Source organism: Oryctolagus cuniculus (genome assembly GCF_964237555.1).
Source record: "Oryctolagus cuniculus chromosome 17 unlocalized genomic scaffold, mOryCun1.1 SUPER_17_unloc_1, whole genome shotgun sequence".
Classification (NCBI taxonomy): Eukaryota; Metazoa; Chordata; class Mammalia; order Lagomorpha; family Leporidae; genus Oryctolagus; species Oryctolagus cuniculus.
The window spans coordinates 1,814,022-1,832,286 of record NW_027208202.1 but is presented as its reverse complement, the minus strand read 5'-3'; the positions used below and the strand labels follow the sequence as shown (position 1 = coordinate 1,832,286).

The following is an 18,265-nucleotide window of genomic DNA, read 5'->3' as shown; positions in this document are numbered from 1 at the left end:
GGGGAGCGGAGGCTGTCGCTGGCTGGACCTGGTGGGGTCACGAGCACCAGTGAACCTTTTAGCCTAATGTACATAGAAACTTGAAAAAGTTGAAGGTCAATATTATAACTAATTTTTTATTTATTTGAAGCACAGGAAAAAACTTGGGACACTTTGGAAATTCAGTGGCACACATACACTGCTATAACTTCAGGAACATTATACAGTTAAAAAGATTAAAATGGGAATAAAAGGGGAAAAATACTCTCCTGTTTCAGACACTACATTAAATAATTTTACCTGCCCAAACAGACCATTTACAAATATTTGGTCAATAAATTGCTAACATCCATAAAAAGGAAGATTTTTTTACTAAAATCCATGAATTTAAAAGATTGATATCTAAACAAGAAAAGACAAAACCAAATGGAATGAAAGCCTCTCTGTCACGTCTAAAATCGGGCTTTCTGTTGGGGTCTTCATACTCTTCTCTCCCTCTACCATATCCTGCTGGAGCTCCAGGCCCCATTCCTCTAGGACCCTGTCCACCCACAGGCCCCGCACCTCCCTGCCCAAAGCGCTCAGTGCGCATGCCGCTTCCCATCACGGAACCACTCATGGTGCTGCGGAACTCCAGGGTTAGCTTCGTCACCTGTGCCGCCGCCACCACCACCTGGAGGTGGGAATTTCTGGGACTTTCGCTGTCCATTGCTCCTCCACCTCCCATTCTCACGTCTCTTTCTCTTGGGCCCATTTAGCCCATATGACTGTAACTTTCCTCTCTTGGGTCTCATTTGTTCTTCCATCTCACGTTGATGAATCCTCATCTCTTCCTCCTTTCTATGGCATTCTTTCTCTTGCCTCAAGTGCATTCCTCTATGTTTCTGTATTTGGGGTTGTGAAGTTTTTCCATACATTTTAATTCTTCCTAGTGTCGCATTAGATCTTGGCGCTAAAGTTTGCCTGATGCTCATGATAGCATCTTTCATCCCGATTTTTCATTTGCATCCTTCATATTTTTTCTCACTTTGTTCCCTCTTTGTGGCCCCAAGAACCGTCACGGACCCGCCCACAGACGGATGCGCGACGCGGTGCGTTTTAGACCAGGAACCACGGGCGTCAGGGACGCGGAAGGCAGGGAACTGAGGAGTCAGAGACGGAGACATGGGCTGGAGCCGGGACTCCTCCCAGAGCCTTCGGGTTCTGGATCTGCGCGGGCAAAAGCTGTGTCCAGGGACGGGGAGCATGTGCGCTGACCTCGCATGGAGACAGAAAGGACAAAAGATCCTCTGGCTTTGACCATCCCCGGCTCAGCATTGCCCAGCATTTAAGGGAGAGCCGCAGGTTCCTGTGCAGGGAAGAAGCAGCAGACACTGCCCTTCCAACGCCCCCCTCTCCACCCACCCAGCGCAAGGTCAGAGCTGAGCCAGGTCAGGGGGGCCTCAGCTCTGCTTGAGAGTGCCAATAAATTTATGGCTAAAGGGACCAACGGTGACACCTGCATTCCATGTGAGCACTGGATCAGGGCTCGGCTGCTCCGCTTCGGATCCAGCTCCTGCTAATGCGCCTGGGAGAGCAGCAGAGGATGGTCCGAGGGCTTGGGCCCCTGCACCCACGTGGGAGACCCGGAAGAAGCTCCTGGCTCCTGCCAGCGTTGTGGCTATAAAGGGAATAAACCAACAGATGGAAGGTCTCAGTCTCTCTCTCTCTTCTCGTCTGCCTTTCAAATAAATCTTTAAAATAAAAATTCGTGTTGAAAACCCAGGATTCTCTTTTCTGATTGGAATACTTATGAATTTTTATTGCTGGAAACTTTCTTAACGTTTTCCTTTTAATAAAGCTCAAGAGTTTCTACAAATGGAATTTAGTGTGACTGTCCTGCGCTGCCCAGAGCCCCCGCATCACTTCCGGTCATCAGACCCCGCCTCTATTCCCCTCACTGCGCCTATTACAATGCTTGTGAGGCTTGTTTCTATCAGTATTTAAAATTCTGTATTAATATTTATTAGAAAGGCAGAGTCGGAGGGAGCTTCGACGACCCGGGATGAGACAGTCGCGTGGAGTGAAGCAGACGGGCCCGTGTCGGGAGTGCTGCTCCCTTGCCCGCCTGGGGCCTGGGTCTCCCCAACTTGGCGGGGCTGTCGGTCGCCCCCTGGCGGACGCTTCTATTTTTTCGTTCCGGCGCTCGGAATCTGGAGAACACTGGGCTGGGATCACAGTGCCCGGGAGCAGTTCCAGGAGCCCGGCAATACCCACAGGATCGCTCCAGCCATGCCAGAGACTGAGCTCCACACCTGTTCGCCGGAGATTGGACTCGATCTGGGGCTGTGGACCCCATTTCCTGGCTCCTAGGTCGTCTCGGGACTCCGGCATCGGGTCTTCCAGGATGCGTGCAATTCCGGGTCTCTCCCCCGGGGGAGGCAGCGGCCGGGCTCCGTGTGAGGGGGACCAGGGTGGTTAATGGGGGCTCCCGCGCGTGTGCATGGGGAGCCTGCTGGCGGAGTCCACACGTTTCCGAGTCTGCGCCCTCGGTTGCGCATTGCTGGGCCCAACCTGGAAGCACGTGGGGCGGCCCCGGGTTCTGCCGCAGCCGCGCGGTCCCGTGCATGGAGTTGGCCTCCACTGTCTCTGAGTCCCGCTCCGTGCGCCCCAGGGGCAGGGCAGGCGGCCGCGATGTGGACACACAAGTGTTGTCGGCCGCCCGCAAGGGGGAAGTGGGGCCTCACCTGGGGCCCCTCCCAAAGTTCGCACGTGGCCCGGCCCGGTGGTGAGGGTGTCCCGGCGGTGGACGGATGCCCTCTGCCCACCTGAGAGAGGGGCTTCGAGAAGCGCAAAGCCTTGATGAGGAGACAGAGGGTTATTCCAATGTCCCGCGGCGCTTCTGCTCTGCTGAGATCTCCGCAGGCACAGCAGGTGCATGCACCTGGAGCCGAATGCACGCAGGGCAGCTGGCGTGGGGTGTGCGTGTGTGTGCATGCGTGCTCACAATGAAAATAATAATTACATGATAATGAAAATCCTGATGCACAGTTACGGTGTAAGCGAGTTATGCCAGTGTCTATGAATACTGTGGGGTGCAGAGGTTCCAGACACAGATCTGCGCTGGGCGCACAGGTAACCCGGTTGGCGTCCTTGTTGGTCTCTGTCACTGCTGCTGAATCTGCTGTGATGGACACGCGGACACCTGTCCTCCCCACGAAGGCGCCCACATACGGCCGATGGCGGCACAGGGATTCTGGCCTCAGGGATTTCCGGATCCCCGGGAGCCTGGGCAGCAGGGGTGCGCGCGGAGCGGCCAGGGAGCGACTGCTGCAGGGAGCCTCACAGTGCCTGGTGCTCCAGGCGGCAGGGGGCGAGGCTGTGCCTGGAGCTTCTGAGACCCCTTCGGCTGCCCGGGGGACCACCGCCCTGCCCACGGCTGCCAGGTAGCACAGGTGGAAAGGAGCCGGCAGGACCCCGACAAGGTCGGGCTTCTGACCCGCGGGAGGTGCGCCCGCACGAACCTGAGATCCACAGTGGCCAGGTGACTTCCACGCTGGGTGCAGGGCGCTCCCTGGCGGCCGCCTCTATAACCCGCAGGAGCGACTCGGAGGCCAGACCCTAAGCTGCCAGAAGGGATAGGACAGGGCTGGGGGCGGCTGGGGCTGGGTACCTGTCGGAGGGTTAGAGCTGACATTCATTTGTTGGGTGCAGGATAGGGTGTCAGGTGGGTGATGGAGTCCTGAGGTTCAAAGTAGTAAAAGGAACCTTGAGTGTCCTGACGGTGACCATTCAGGAATTTTCGTCTTTGTTCTCTGTGCTTGTCCCCCTCCCCCTTCCAGGATCACAACTTGAAATGACTCATTTGCCCTCTGCCTGAGCTGGGGCATCTCCTTCTCCAGAATTACAGAGAAGCTCAGAAGTCACTCAGCTTGGGGCTGAGCTCAATGTGGATACCCCGTGTCTGTGCATCAAGCATCACCTCTCCCCCAAAAGAATCCACCCTCCACCCGGGCCAGGACCCCCCTCCCCACCCTTGCCTGCCTGCCCTTCCTCCCCTGCATAACCAGTGCCCCCCTCACACAGGGTCAGTCCTGGTCTCCAGTATCCTACACCTTATTTACAACCCCCACCTCACAGAGCAACCCCAAGTTCCTTAGGCTGACACCTGTTCTTGCTTCCCTCTAGTGAGGGGCAGAGGCACAGGTGAGCCGCTTTGTGTCGTTTGAATGGCCCCAGGGCCCCTGGGGTTCCCTGCACAAATATCCAGACGGTTGATGAGGAACAGAAAGGATCTCCTAACCCATCCATCCCCAGCGCACCCTCCTCTTTGCACTCTCCCTCACAGCGCTCCTCCACTCCACCCAGCTCAGCCCCGCCAGGGGAGTCCCCACCACCTCCGTCCTTGCACGGGGTTATCCTGTGTCAGATGCTGGCCCCGAGAACCTGGGTCCTTATGGAACCCCTGACAGTCACTCGGCCAAAGGACAAATTCTGATTTCCCCTCTGCGCCATCTTTCCCGCTGTGGTTTCATCCTCCAGAGCCACAGAAGACAGAGCCTGCAGGTAATGCTCGCCGCCCTCCCCCATCCCTCCTCACGTTCCATCAATGTCAAGAGCTTCAACAGTCACGACTTTGTGTCCCGCACTGCATTTCACTGTCGCCGGCTTGGCCTGAGCACCGCCAAACACTTCCCGGTTCCTGGTTGTCTTTTTTATAGTATTCGTTTTATGATTGGTTGGTGCCCTTGCTTGTTGTCCAATCAGAGTCGGTCTCCCAGGAGTCCCCGCCCCACTACTAGGGCTATAAAAGGGGCTGCGCGCTCTCCGCCATTTTCTCCGGGAAGCCCGCCTTTCTGTTTCTGTCCGGGGTTGTGCGGTTACCTGACGGGCGTCCACGGCTCCAGCCCTGATCCCCGGACAAGGCGGCGAGCGGCAGCGGGGGACACTGGCAGGAAGGGCGGGCCCGCGGGTCGTGCGCCAGGTGAGGGCGCAGGTTCGGCCCGGGCCCGAGAACTTTCCCGCGTCCGCGCGGCGCCGTCCTGGCTGGCTCCTCAGGCCTGGCGAGTCCTGGTGTCCACTGCTGGAGCGGCCCCGTTGGGGCCCTGAGGCCGTCCTGGAGCGGGCAGCTGGGAAGGGAGAGCGAGGACCCCGGGCGTGCGTGGTCGTGACGGCGTCCGCGTGGCTCCTCTCAGAACAGCCCAGGCCGGCAGGGCTCTTGTGGAGACGCCGCCTGGCGGCCTCGGCCTCTGAGAAGGGAGGTGGAGCAGCCGCGCGGCCCCTCGTGGCCCCGGGGTCCGGGCGGTCCCCCCAGGGCGTGTGCACTGAGGGTCCTAGTGTGGTCAGGTGGACCCCAGAGGAAGCACCTATATGGTGGTGGGGGGTGTCCCCTGCTGGGTCTCGTTCTTCTGTTGGGGTCACAATGCCCGTCCCGTGCTGGGAATCCTGCCATCCAGGGCTCGCCTTGGGGTGTGTCTGGTGTTATTCCCAGGCTTTAGGGTTGTGATTCCTACTAGTTTTCACTTCAGGATAAGAAATCCGAGCTGCCCTCCCCTCTCTCTGGAGGTCAAATTCTAAGACCCCCGAGCGATCCCTGAAAACACAGATCATATTGACCCCTATGTATACTATGTGTTTTTAAACGTACATCCCGCATGGAAAATTCCTATGTTACCCCCAGTACAGGTCCAGTATTTCAGCAGGAGGTTACAATGCTGGTTCAGATGTCCGTGTCCCATGTTGGAATACCCGAGCATGAGACCTGACTCTGGCTTCTGACTCTGCCCACTAATGCATATCTTGGGAAACAGCAGTAGTTGAGTGGCTGCCACCCACGTGGAATTTTTGGCACCACACATGTTGGTAGTGAACTAGCAGATAGGAATGTGGCCCTGTTTCTCAAATAAAATTAAATAAATAAGGCACATTAGAGATTTAAAAAGCAATTTCCTCATAAATATTGGTGCCTGTTACTATAATTAGTCAAGTTATAGAGGAAGAAAATAGATTAGTTTTAGTTGGAGTTACACTAATTTCTTGGTTCCTAAAACCAATGGATTATTTCTATCCTTTATAAATTAAGCAAGTCATATTACATTTCTGAGCATGAGTTAGTGGTTTTTGCATACTTTAGTGAATAAGGAAACTTAAGTTTCTGTTTTTACATTCATAACCTAATGTCTTTAAACTCTGTTTAAAATGTATGTGCCCTGGGGCTGGCGCGCTGGTGCAGTAGGTTAATCCTCCGCCTGCAGAACCGGCATCCCATATGGGCGCTGGTTCTAGTCCTGGCTGCTCCTCTTCCAATCCAGCTTTCTGCTGTGGCATGGGAAAGCAGTAGAGGATGGCCCAAGTCTTTGGGCCCCTGCACCCATATGTCAGACCAGGAAGAAGCACCTGGCTCCTGGCTTTGGATCGGTGCAGCTCTGGCCATTGCAGCCATTTGGGGAATGAACCATGAATGGAAGACCTTTCTCTCTGTTCCTCTCACTGTCTGTAACTCTATCTCTCAAAATAAATAAAATCTTTAAAAAAAAGTATGTGTCCTAAAATGATTTGAGGATTGGGTGATAGTAGGGAAGAAGGTGATGGAGAATGAGTTATTTCTTGATGTGAATCAAAGAGGGATATTATTGATAGGATATATAAATTTTCCTTGTGGTGTTATGATTAGGAGGTAGACTGAGTTCAGTGTTAATTCACCGGTTAGTCTCAGTTAGGATGGTAGTAAGTTTGGACTATGAGAATGATGACTATGTGAAGAGCCACCTGATTAAATTAATGATTGGCCCTGAGGCTGAGTGAGTTAGGTTTGCTAAGGGTTCATCATGCTGCTGCTAGAGGTGAAATTGTTTTGTAGTCCTTGGCCAAAGAGTGAAGTTTGCCTGTGATAGAGTTTGCAAGACAAAATAACATTGATGTTATTAGGCCATGGGCCAGTGTTAGAGCTGTAGATCTTGTAAATTTTCATGATGTTTGAATAAGAACTCTCAATTATCAATGTTAATGTGGTTCACTAATGAAAGAGTGATTAGTGATTCCAGATGTGTTTGACAGAGCAAGATGGAGCTTGTTATGATTTTCCTCATAGGGATCCTCAAAAGTGAATAGGCTCTGTAGTCTGTTTAAGGGATCTAAGATTGTAGTGGCTCATATTATGCCATAGCCTCCTAGAATATTGCCTTGGCAATAGAGGCCTCTACATGGGCTTCTGGTAATCATAGTTGAAGATCATATAGGGACATTTTTGCTTCTTTTTATCAATGTTAATTGGATGGCTAGAGCTAATGCTTAATAAATAGGCAAATACTTTCAATAACTACTATCAAAGAAGTAAATGAGACAGATGCATCTTGAGGGAGGAAATGGCTAATGATGCTTTTATTTTAGGGCAGAGGCCAGTAATTACTGCTTCTGCTTGAGGCATGAAAGCTAGTGCTAATAAGTAATTGAGTTGTGTGTGAGCATGTACAACGTAACTGTCTTAGTCAATTTTTTGAATCACAGAATATGAGATTGATTCTAGAGACCTGGTTTGTCTTTCAGTGCTATGGATTGTTATTTAAGAATGAGTTGTAACAATCACTGTTTTTTACTGTTTTTTTTCTTTTTTTTTATTTAATAAATGTGAATTTACAAAGTGCAACTTTTGTATTGTTGTGGCTTCCCCCCAACCTCCCTCACTCCCCCGGCCCTCCTCCCTTCTCCCACTCCCTCTCCCATCCCCCCCTTTATCGAGTTTCATTTTCAATTACCTTAATATACAGAAGATCAACTTCGTATATACTAAGCAAGGATTTCAATAGGCTGCACTCACACAACTGCACAAGGTATAGGGTATTGTTCGACTAGTAGTGTTGTTTTTAAGTTTCATAGTAAAACACATTAAGGACAGAGATCCTACATGGGGATCATGTACCCAGTGACTCCCATTGTTGACTTAACAAATGGCACTCTTATTTATGATGTCAGCAATCGCCCAAGACTCTTGCTATGAGCTGTCTAGGCTATGGAAGCCCCTTGAGTTCACCAACTCTGAACTTGTTTAGTAAGGCCATATCACAGTGGAGGTTCCTTCCTCCCTTCAGAGAAAGGCGCCTCTCTCCTTGATGGCCTGTCCTTCTGCTGGGGTCTTGTTCACCAGGATCTTTCATTTAGATTTTTTTTTTTGCCATCGTGTAATGGTTTTCTATGCCTGTGAGACTCTCATGGACTTTTTAGCCAGATCCAAATGTCCCAAGGGTTGATTCTGAGGCAGGAGTGCTGTTTTGGGTGTTTGCCATTCTATGAGTCTGCTGTGTGTTGTGCTTCCCCCACAGGGTCATTCTCTCCCTTTTAATTCTATCCTTCATTATTTGTTTACACTGGTCTTATTTGTGATATCTCTTCCACACTTACCCTTTTTGATCGGTTGTGTACTTATACTTATCACTTTACCAAGTGCGCTGGCATTGGTACCTGCCTCCTTGATAAGATTGAGTTGAAATCCCCTGGCACATCTCTCATTCCACCATTGGAGGCAAGTCTGAGTGAGCATGTGCCGACCTATACATCTTCCCACTACCATGTTTAACAGAGATCACTTTTCTGTTAATTTTAAACGCCCAAGAATGTGCATTGATTACAGAGCTCAACCAGTGGTCTTATGTAGAACAAACAGAGCAACAACAACAACAACAAAAATACTAAAAGGAATAAAATAGTAAGTTGTTCCTCAACAGTCTAGACAAGGGCTGATCATGTCATTGTCTCTCATAGTGTCCATTCACTTCAATGGGTATCATTTTAGAGGCTCATTTAGTTGCCATCGATCAGAGAGAACATATGATATTTGTCCATTTTGGACTGGCTTATTTCACTCAGCATGATGTTTTCCAGCTTCCTCCTTTTTGTTGTAAATGCCTGGATTTCATTGTTTTTTACTGCTATATAGTGTTCCATAGAGTACATATCCCATAGTTTCTTTATCCAGTCATCCATTGATGGACATTTAGGTTGATTCCATGTTTTAGCTATTGTGAATTGAGCTGCAGCAAATATTGAGGGGCAAATGGCTCTTTTTTTCTCCGCTTTAATTCCATTTGGGTAAATTCCAAGGAGTGGGATGGCTGGGTCCTGTGGTAGTGCTATATTCAGGTTTCTGAGGACTCTCCAAACTGACTTCTGTAGTGGCTTTAGCATTTTGCATTCCCACCAAGAGTGGGTTAGTGTCCCCTTTTCCCCACATCCTCGCCAGCATCTGTTGTTGGTTGATTTCTGTATGTAAGCCAATCTAACCGGAGTGAGGTGAAACCTCATTGTGGTTTTGATCTGCCTTTCCTTGATGGCTAGGGATCCTGAGCATTTTTTCATGTGTCTGTTGGCCATTTGGATTTCCTCTTTTGAAAAATGTCTTTTAAGGCCCTTGGCCCATTTTTTATTGGGTTGTTTGTTTTGATTCTGTGGTGTTTTTTGATCATTTTATAGATTCTAGTTGTTAATCCTTTATCTGTTGTGTAGTTTGCGAATAACATCTCCCATTCTGTTGGTTGCCTCTTCACTTTCCTGACTGTTTCCTTTGCTGTAAAGAAACTCTTCAATTTGAGGTAATCCCATTTGTTTAATTTATCTTTGATTACCCATGCCTCTGGGGTTGTCTCCAGGCATTCTTCGCCTGTTCCAATATCTTGAAGGGTTTCCCCTATGCTCTCAATTAGTTTCATGGTGTCGTGGCGCATCTCTAGTTCTTTGATCCATGTTGAGTGGATTTTTGTATAAGGTGTAAGGTAGAGGTCTTGCTTCATACTTCGACATGTGGACATCCAGTTTTCCCAGCACCGTTTGTTGAAGAGGCTGTCCTTGTTCCAGTGGTTGGTTTTAGGTCCTTTGTCGAATATGAGTTGGTTATAGATGTTTGGATTATCTCCGGTGTTTCTATTCTGTTCCAACCAATCACTGTTGAAGGTAGATGAATTGATTGTTAGCTGGGCAGATGGGAGATGGGAATAAAATGTTAGGGGATAAGATGATAATTACAGTGTGTAATCCTGTTATTGTGGGAATAACAAAAAAGGTGAATACTCTTTTATTCACTTTGTTTCTTATGGAATTTAATCTTTGGTGATTCAATATATTTTGATGTGGGTTTGTGGGTTGTGTATTTAGAATTTTAGTTGGATAAATAAATACTGTTAATTTGATTGAGATCATATTAATTCATTATATTGGTGCATCTGTGGCATTTCATTACAGAAATATTTTGCATTCAATATTAAATTGATGTTACCTAGATTCGTAAAGATGTAACACAGATATTTGTCAGTTTTCAAAGTATTTTAGTGGCCCTGGTTTGAAGACATGGAGATATGGACCCACACATGTCAGAGCATTGTCATAGTATAGACCAAGTGGAGTAGATGTGAAGGTTGCTTCATGCAAGCATCTTGGGATGAAATTTGTTTTTAGATCAAATGGTGTGTCAGCTTATGGGTGTAAGCCATCTTCAGATGAAAGTAATATATGGATTGGTATTTCTATAGGTATGACAACTCTATTATCTACTGTATGCAATAATAATTCTCCTGGTTTCAAATCTTGTATGCATTATATAAAGAGCCCATGGTTAAGCCCTCATATCTGTATATTCAGAGCTTCAGTATTGTTGGTGTCTTGTATCTTTTATGGTTAAGAGGGGTTGTTAATTTCATCTATCCTATGTAAATAATTTGTAATTATGAATGGGCAATTAATATTTGAATAATAAAATATAAATAATAAAAGACAATTAAATCTGTTTCTTGGGCATCTGTAGCTCTTCTTATGGGTTAATTTGGTTGTTAACATAGGTGGAATAATGTAAGGAATTCAAGAGCTAGTTAAGAATAAAATTATTAGTGTGTAGTTATGAGAGTGTAGTTGTTTTTTTCTATAATGGATGATGTAGCATCTTGGAATGGTAGTTGAAATGGATATGCCATAGGATATAAAAGATTTAAATCTATAAATAAGCCATGACAATGTTACGTAATATTTTTATTTATATTTTAACAAGGAAGGGTTATAAGGTGCTCCAGTTGTTCCTTTGTGTTTTTTTTTTTAATTTTGTTTTTAAAATATTTTATTTATTTGAGGGCAGAGTTATAGATAGAGGGAGAGACAGAGAATAAATGTCTTCCATCTACTGGTTCACTCTCCAAATGGCCAAGTTGGAGTTGCACTAGTCCAAAGCAAGGTGCCAGGAGCCTCTTCCAGGTGTTCAATGCAGGTGAAAGATTCCAAGACCCGGGCCTTCCCAGGCCATAGCTTAGAGCTGGATCAGAAGTGGAACAGCTGGGACTCGAACTGGTGCCCATATGAGATGCTGGAAGTACAGGCAGTGACTTTGCCCACTTGTCACAGTGCCAGTCCTTTCTTTTTTTTAATGATTTATTTTATTTACTTGAAAGGCATAGTTACAGAGAGAAGTAGAGACTGAGAGAACGAGAGGTCTTCCATCCTTTGGTTCACTCATCAAATGGCCACAATGACTGGAGCTGAGCTGATCCAAATTCCAGAGCCAGGAGCTTCTTCTGGGTCTCCCATGTGGGTACAGGGGCCTAAGGACTTGAGTCATCCTCTTCTGCCTTCCCAGATGCATTAAAGGGAGTTGGATTGGAAGTGGAGAAACTGGGACTCCAACCAGTGCCCATATGGTATGCCAGTTCTTCAGGCTGGGGCTTTAAGCTGCTGTGCCACAATGCCAGTCCTAGGAGGATTATAACTATAAATAATAGTTGTGCTTGGTATTTGGATATAGTAAGTGACTTAATGTTAACTGTTATGATGAAATTAGTGGCTCCAAAAATTGATAAAACACTTCCAGGTGAAGTGCAAAAATAGTAAATCACCAAAGGTCCTACATGTGCTATATTATTGGCTTCAGGTGGCTAAACTGTCTATCCTGTTCCCAAACCAGCTTCTACTATAGAAAAAACATGTAGTAATGAAAATGATGGGAGTAATGAAACAAGGAAGATTATTTACTTGAGGAAATGTTATATCTGGGGCTCCTGGCATTGTAAATTTGGACAGTGTGGGTGTATTTGATTGAGTCAAGTGTGAAGACATGACATAGATGGCATTTAGTGTTTATATTTTCATATGCTTTGTAGTGAAATAAGGTGTATTTTGCCACATGTATATATTCTTTGAAAGTAGTTTTAGATTGTGGTGGTCTTGCACATCCTATGTGACTTTGGAGATACGCCATCCTCAGTACTGGTTTGTGGTTATGTGTGTAGATTATAAGTGGAAATGTATGGTCATACTTGATGAGTGTCTGTTCTGCATTGACCAATGTGTCTATCCTTTTGAGAATACTATGTGGGCTTTATTAGTCAATAGAAAGTGTTGACATGAAAGGCACTTAATTCCTATTTCTTGAAATTGCTTCAGTTACTTCAGTGCCTTTGCTTGTCCATATGTGACTTTTTAAAAATAAATGTGCATACCATTTTTAAATCGGGGGAAATTATGTAACTTGCTTTTTCCATGTTCATCACCCATGATTTCCTCATTAAAGCACAAATGAACTACAGATCCAGAGTATTGTGTTTATGGACATACTGGAATTTATTTAAGGTGCCTTCTCTCACTGAATGCCTGAAGTCCTCACCTCTCAGATTTTCTTATTATTGTAGGTTTATGCTGAAGCTAGTATTATTTAAACATTTCTCTAAAGAAACACAGAAATCGCATTTGTTTCTAGGGCACCACATAATGGGCAGACAGCATCCTTTGCTTATGCGCATTGACAAGATGATTCCTATAGCATTGGCTATTTTAATGCTGCTGTGTATTATGTTTAAACTTCATGTGGTCATGGTCATCTGCCATTTCCTTTTTGTCCTCTAGGCTTTGTTTTACTCCTGAATACCCTTCTGCAGTCCAGAATGCCAGGATCCTGCTGGTGCTGGGAGTCCTACGGTTTCAATGTGGGAGGCCTAAGATACATGATTTCTAGTTGTTTCTCAGTGAGTCAGTGAGCCAGTCCTCCAGGTAGCTACATTGGCCTCTCTAGGACAAAGGAGTTCTAGGCAGAGCCAGCTCTGTAATCAGGCATTTTGTTCAGAGTCTGAGGCTTTCCTTGGCTTCTGTAATTCCCCATATATCCTCCTTGAAGTCCCATACTGGAAGGGTTGTCCATCCTGGTGCCATGTTGTATAATTTCTATGTGTACTGTCTCCATGAAGTGAGAACACAATGTGAGGGAATGCTCTCAGGGTAGAGGTCCATCCCTGCCAGACCCATTGGCACTTGAGATTCTAAGCTCTTTGATTTAACCAAAAGATGGCTTTTCCTCCTAGTGGACATCTTTGGAAAGAGTAGTCAGCTCCCCAGTGAGCTACATTTGCCATAGGTTGTTTAATGACATGTCCCTGGGCTTGGTGTTGCCAGGCTCCCATGGACATGTCAGTGAAGGGATTTCCTGGGTTTGTATGCCCTCAAGATTTCCTATACTGGAGTGGACAGCCAAATGGCCACTAGACCAAGGAAGTAAATGTGTGTATGTGTGTGTTTGTGTGTGTCAGTTTGTGTGTGTTTTACTGTGTTGTATATCTAAGTTATTTGTATATATTCACGTTCTTGTTCTACTCATACATGTGGAATCTGATGTTTGCCTATTTTACTTATTCCTGTGGTATACATGTTTGTATGCATTTGTGTTTATATACATTTAAAGAAATAATGGTGGGCCGGTGCTGTGGCTCACTAGGCTAATCTTCCACCTTGCGGCGCCAGCACACCAGGTTCTAGTCCCGGTCGGGGCGCCAGATTCTGTCCCAGTTGCCCCTCTTCCAGGCCAGCTCTCTGCTGTGGCCAGGGAGTGCAGTGGAGGATGGCCCAAGTGCTTGGGCCCTGCACCTCATGGGAGACCAGGATAAGTACCTGGCTCCTGCCATCAGATCAGCGTGGTGCACCGGCTGCAGCGCACCGGCCATGGCGGCCATTGGAGGGTGAACCAATGGCAAAAGGAAGACCTTTCTCTCTGTTCTCACTGTCCACTCTGCCTGTCAGAAAAAAAAAGAAAGAAAGAAATAATGGTGCTAATGTACTCTTTTCTCCTAGGGAGTTGAAGCATCCTAGATGCAAGAATACAACTATACAGGTAAAGGAACCATTTCCTATGTTTATAGAGTGGTACAAATAGAGAGTTAAGTATGTATCTTTAGGAGTTTGTTCAATGTGTATGCATATTTTAAAGTGTATATTTCTCCAAGAACACTATTTTAGCTATGAATAGCATACAGAACAGAAGCTGCCCATCATGGGCCAGAAGTGTAGAACCCTGGCTGGGTTGAGGTCATTGGAGCCCTTGGCTGACCATCTCCCTTCCTGTAATGGAAGCCATGGGGGCCATAAACATCCAAGGAGATCCTTGGAAGTCCTAAGGTTTCGTCAGGGCTCTATGACATGGCAGACCTGTGCCACCAGCCTATGTCACCAGAGCTCAGGCCTACAAGGACTAGCTCCAAGTCAGAACATAGCTCTCTGTGTGAGAAAATTCTCCACAGAGAGGCCTAACTTTAGTTCTGTTGGACTCTGAGTCACTCAGGCTCATGGCTGAATCAAAGGATGTGTTCTTTGGTGGAAAGAGTGACCATCTCCCCAATAAGATTCAGATTCTTGTTGTCAAGGCTATTTTGGTGGAAAGGCCCTGGTGATTGGTATGCACTAAGGGCCCCTGGAATTGGCAGTGAAGGGTCTCCAGGTGTCTTATGCTCCAAGCTTGCCAGTGAGGTGTAGAGGACCCAATGCCTCCTGGACAAATAGTCTATATACATTATGCATGTGTCTATGTTTGTCAGATTGTGTTCCCCAGTGTTTTGTGTATAGTTGTTTGTATTTGTACATTGTCTTGTTATGTGGATTTAAGATTCTTGGATTCCTTTTTTTTTGTTTCTCATTTTGGAGACATATATGTTTGCATGTATTTTTGAATGCCTACAGTTCTAGAAATATTGACAGTAGTAAATTTTTCCCATCTGCAATGTCATATCATCCCATACAGCTCCACAGTTAAAGGAACAATTGACAGTGTTTTGTAGACAAATATGAATATATACACAATTATGTACGCTTCCTCAGAGGTTTGTTCAATACGTATACACATTTACAGATGTGTCTATAATGTGGATTTGTCTAGTTTTAACTTTTGTTATGGACATGATGTGAGTTTCCACCTGTCATTGTTGAAGCAAGGAAAGGTTAATGAACAGGGGACTAGGGTTGACCCATGGTCCTGACTCCTGGTTTTGTCCATGGGCAATTTATATGTGCACACACTTCCAACAGTTTTGCCAAGTGTCTTGGCCTAGGATTGGTGGACCCTAAATTAGACACTCTACTTATACTTTCCACCAGGGCTTTCAGGCCAGACATCCAGCCTCTGACCTGGTGAGTATATTTCATGTGAAGTATTGTCAGAAAGGGGTGGTAACCAGCCATGGATCCTGAGTGCCTTTCCAAAAGTGGGGGAGCATATAGCATGTGGACTCCAGGTGTTTCCAAGACAGTCAGTTAGCTGGCCCTGTAGTTCTCCTGGGCAGTCTTTCTAGGACATGCTGCTTGGACCAGAAGTGGCTTTCACCGAGTGTGTAGCCTTCAGGCCTGTGCCATGTGCTGAGCTCTGAGAAGTCCCCAAGGAACCCCATTTTGGTTGCCCTGTGTTAGGACCATCCCTCCAGCCTGTGCTCTCTGACCTGGTGCCTAGGTATACTACCTACAAGAGAATCTCACCAGAATCACTGAATGAGTGAACAAATTGGGTTAGAGGCAAGCCTTCACCTACCCTTGTTGACCCCAAAGTCTTTGAGTACCATGAGTTTTTCAAACTGTGGGTATTCCTTCTAAAAATGAGTGGCCATGGTTTCTTAGGAAAGAGAGGCCAATTCTCCACTGATGTTGATGCACTGACATGCCCATGGTGATTGGTGACATCCTTGGTGAATGGAAATATCAGCAAAGGGTCATTCCGGGTGTTTCTGACCCCCATGCTTTCCAGAACAGAAGAGGAGAGCTCAATGGCCCCTATGTGAAGAGCATGAGTGTGTCTGTGTCTGATTTTGTATGAACTCCTTGAGGGCTGTGTATATTAGTTATGTATGTCCACCGTATTGTGAAAGTCATGTACCTGGGTATTATGGATTGGTTTCTATCGGGATTTATTTCTAGGATACATATGTTTTTATGTGTTTGTGGTGTACACATTTGTAAATTAAAGGTAGTCCTGACTTCCTCCTTCCTTTGAGAGGGAAACATCCTGGAAGGAAAGATAGTGCTTTACAAGTAAGAAACAACTTTATCTTTTTTCTCTTTTAAAAAAGGTTTATGTATTTGAAAGGCAGTGCTACAGAGAAGGAGAGGTAGAGGTAGAGGGTAGAGGGTAAAGGTAGATCTTTATCTTCTGTTTTATTCCCCAGGTTGCCGCAACAGCCAGGGCTGGGTCAGGTAGAATTCAGGAGCCAGGAGTTTCATCCAGGTCTCCCATGAGGGTGTAGGGGCCCAACCACTTGGGAGCAGGCAAAGTTGCATTAGAAGTGGAGCAGCCAGGACTTGAACCGGCACCCATATGGGATGCCAGCCCTATAGGTGGCAACAGTACCCACTACACCAGAGCACAGCCCCACAACATTATTTTTCAAAGTATAGAGGTATTTATGAAGTTATATACATACCTTTAAATATTCATTCAGTATTTTCACACATTTCCTTAAATACATCAAGGGAGGAATGTGTCCAAGAGGATTACTTTTGCTATGTATCCCTTGCAGGACTGAAATTCCCATTGATGAACCAGTAGTCATCCAGAAATCTTGTTGAAATGAGGTCCAGGGGCTCATGGCTGATCTAGAAACTCAGTCTGTCCCTATCTCCTGATCTTAGATTATGCATAGAAGTTCACATCCCTGTGCCCTCCAACAAGGGAGATAACCCACTCACCAACAGAAGGTCCTTTATTAGACCCATTCTTGTGCTTCTACCTCAGCCTCTGATGTGGGGATTTGTTGTCTCCCACATGTCCCTTTAGAATAGCCAATAAACCAGCCAAAGGTCCATAATATCCCTCCAAGCATATGTGAGGCTTAACATGAGTGATTTTCAGCTGTTTTCCAAGGAAGTTACTTCTCTGGACTGCTGCTCACTGTGTCTAAGACTGTAGCTCCTGTTCCATCCAGTTTTATCATCACTTCTGGACCTGATGCCTCAGAACTATCTGCATCATACGCAAGTGCATGAGGAGGCCAGCCCAGTGCCTCCACTGCATGCCATGCCTGTGTTTCTGAAGTCACAGTTATACACCATGTCATCCATGGATCTTGCCAACTGGTGCCTGGAATGTTTGGGGTCAGTTCACCCCTACATGCTTGCAGGGTAACAGAAGCTTGAAGAGCCTGTATGGTATCAATCTTGTCTTTTGCTATCAAGGGATGCCCATGTGTGTGTATATATGTGGGGAGGTGGGGTTAAGATGCAGCTCTGAGGGTTAATGTTTTGGCATCATAGGATATGTTGCCACCACCAACACTGGTATCTCATATGGCCACCAGTTTATGACCTGCTGCTCCACCTCTGATCCAGCACCTTGCTCATGCACCTGGGAAAGCAGTGGAAGATGGCCCAAGTGCCTGGCCCCCTACACCCATGTGGGAGGTCCAGATGAAGCTCCTGGCTTCTGTCTTTCCCAGTCCCAGTCCCAGCTATTGTGGCCATTTAGACAGTGAACCAGCAGTGAATGGGATCTCTCTCTCTCTCTCTCTTTCTCTCTCTTTGTAACTCTGCCTTTCAAATAAATAAATAAATCTTGAAAATAATGATGCAACTGGGGGCCTGGCTCAACCATTCTACCATGGGGTATACATAGATAGTGAGCAATAGAACATCCCCAGGCTACAGGAAGCCAGAAGATCATTCATGAACTCCTGGTATGTGAGTATATGATCAACATTGTATTGCCCAAGCCACCCAGTCTGTAGTCTCTCTCTCTCTCTCTCTCTCTCTCTCTCTCTCTCTCTCTCTGTGTGTGTGTGTGTGTGTATGTGTGTATGTTTGTACATCTTTAATTGATCAAGAATTGGATTCATGATATTTTATGCATGACAGGTTTTTATTCCGGCACATGAAATTTTTTACATCAGCACAGAAATTTCAAAGAATTCTTTTGTTTTGAGAGTTTATTTCCAAGATAATGCATTTAAAGACAACAAAGGAGAAATCAATAAGGGTGATCCTGGGCAATTCTGTTTCAAACACAAGAGTTCATGGTAAGCCTGATGTATATGCTTGAATA

The 18,265-nt window shown here is 46.3% G+C and overlaps 1 protein-coding gene across 2 annotated transcripts in view; it reads left to right on the top strand.

Moving 5' to 3' along the window:
• LOC100355262 (L-lactate dehydrogenase A chain) overlaps nt 1-18,265 on the top strand; it is a 591,718-nt gene that overhangs the window by 441,620 nt on the left and 131,833 nt on the right. The gene's annotated exons all lie outside the window — the stretch shown is intronic.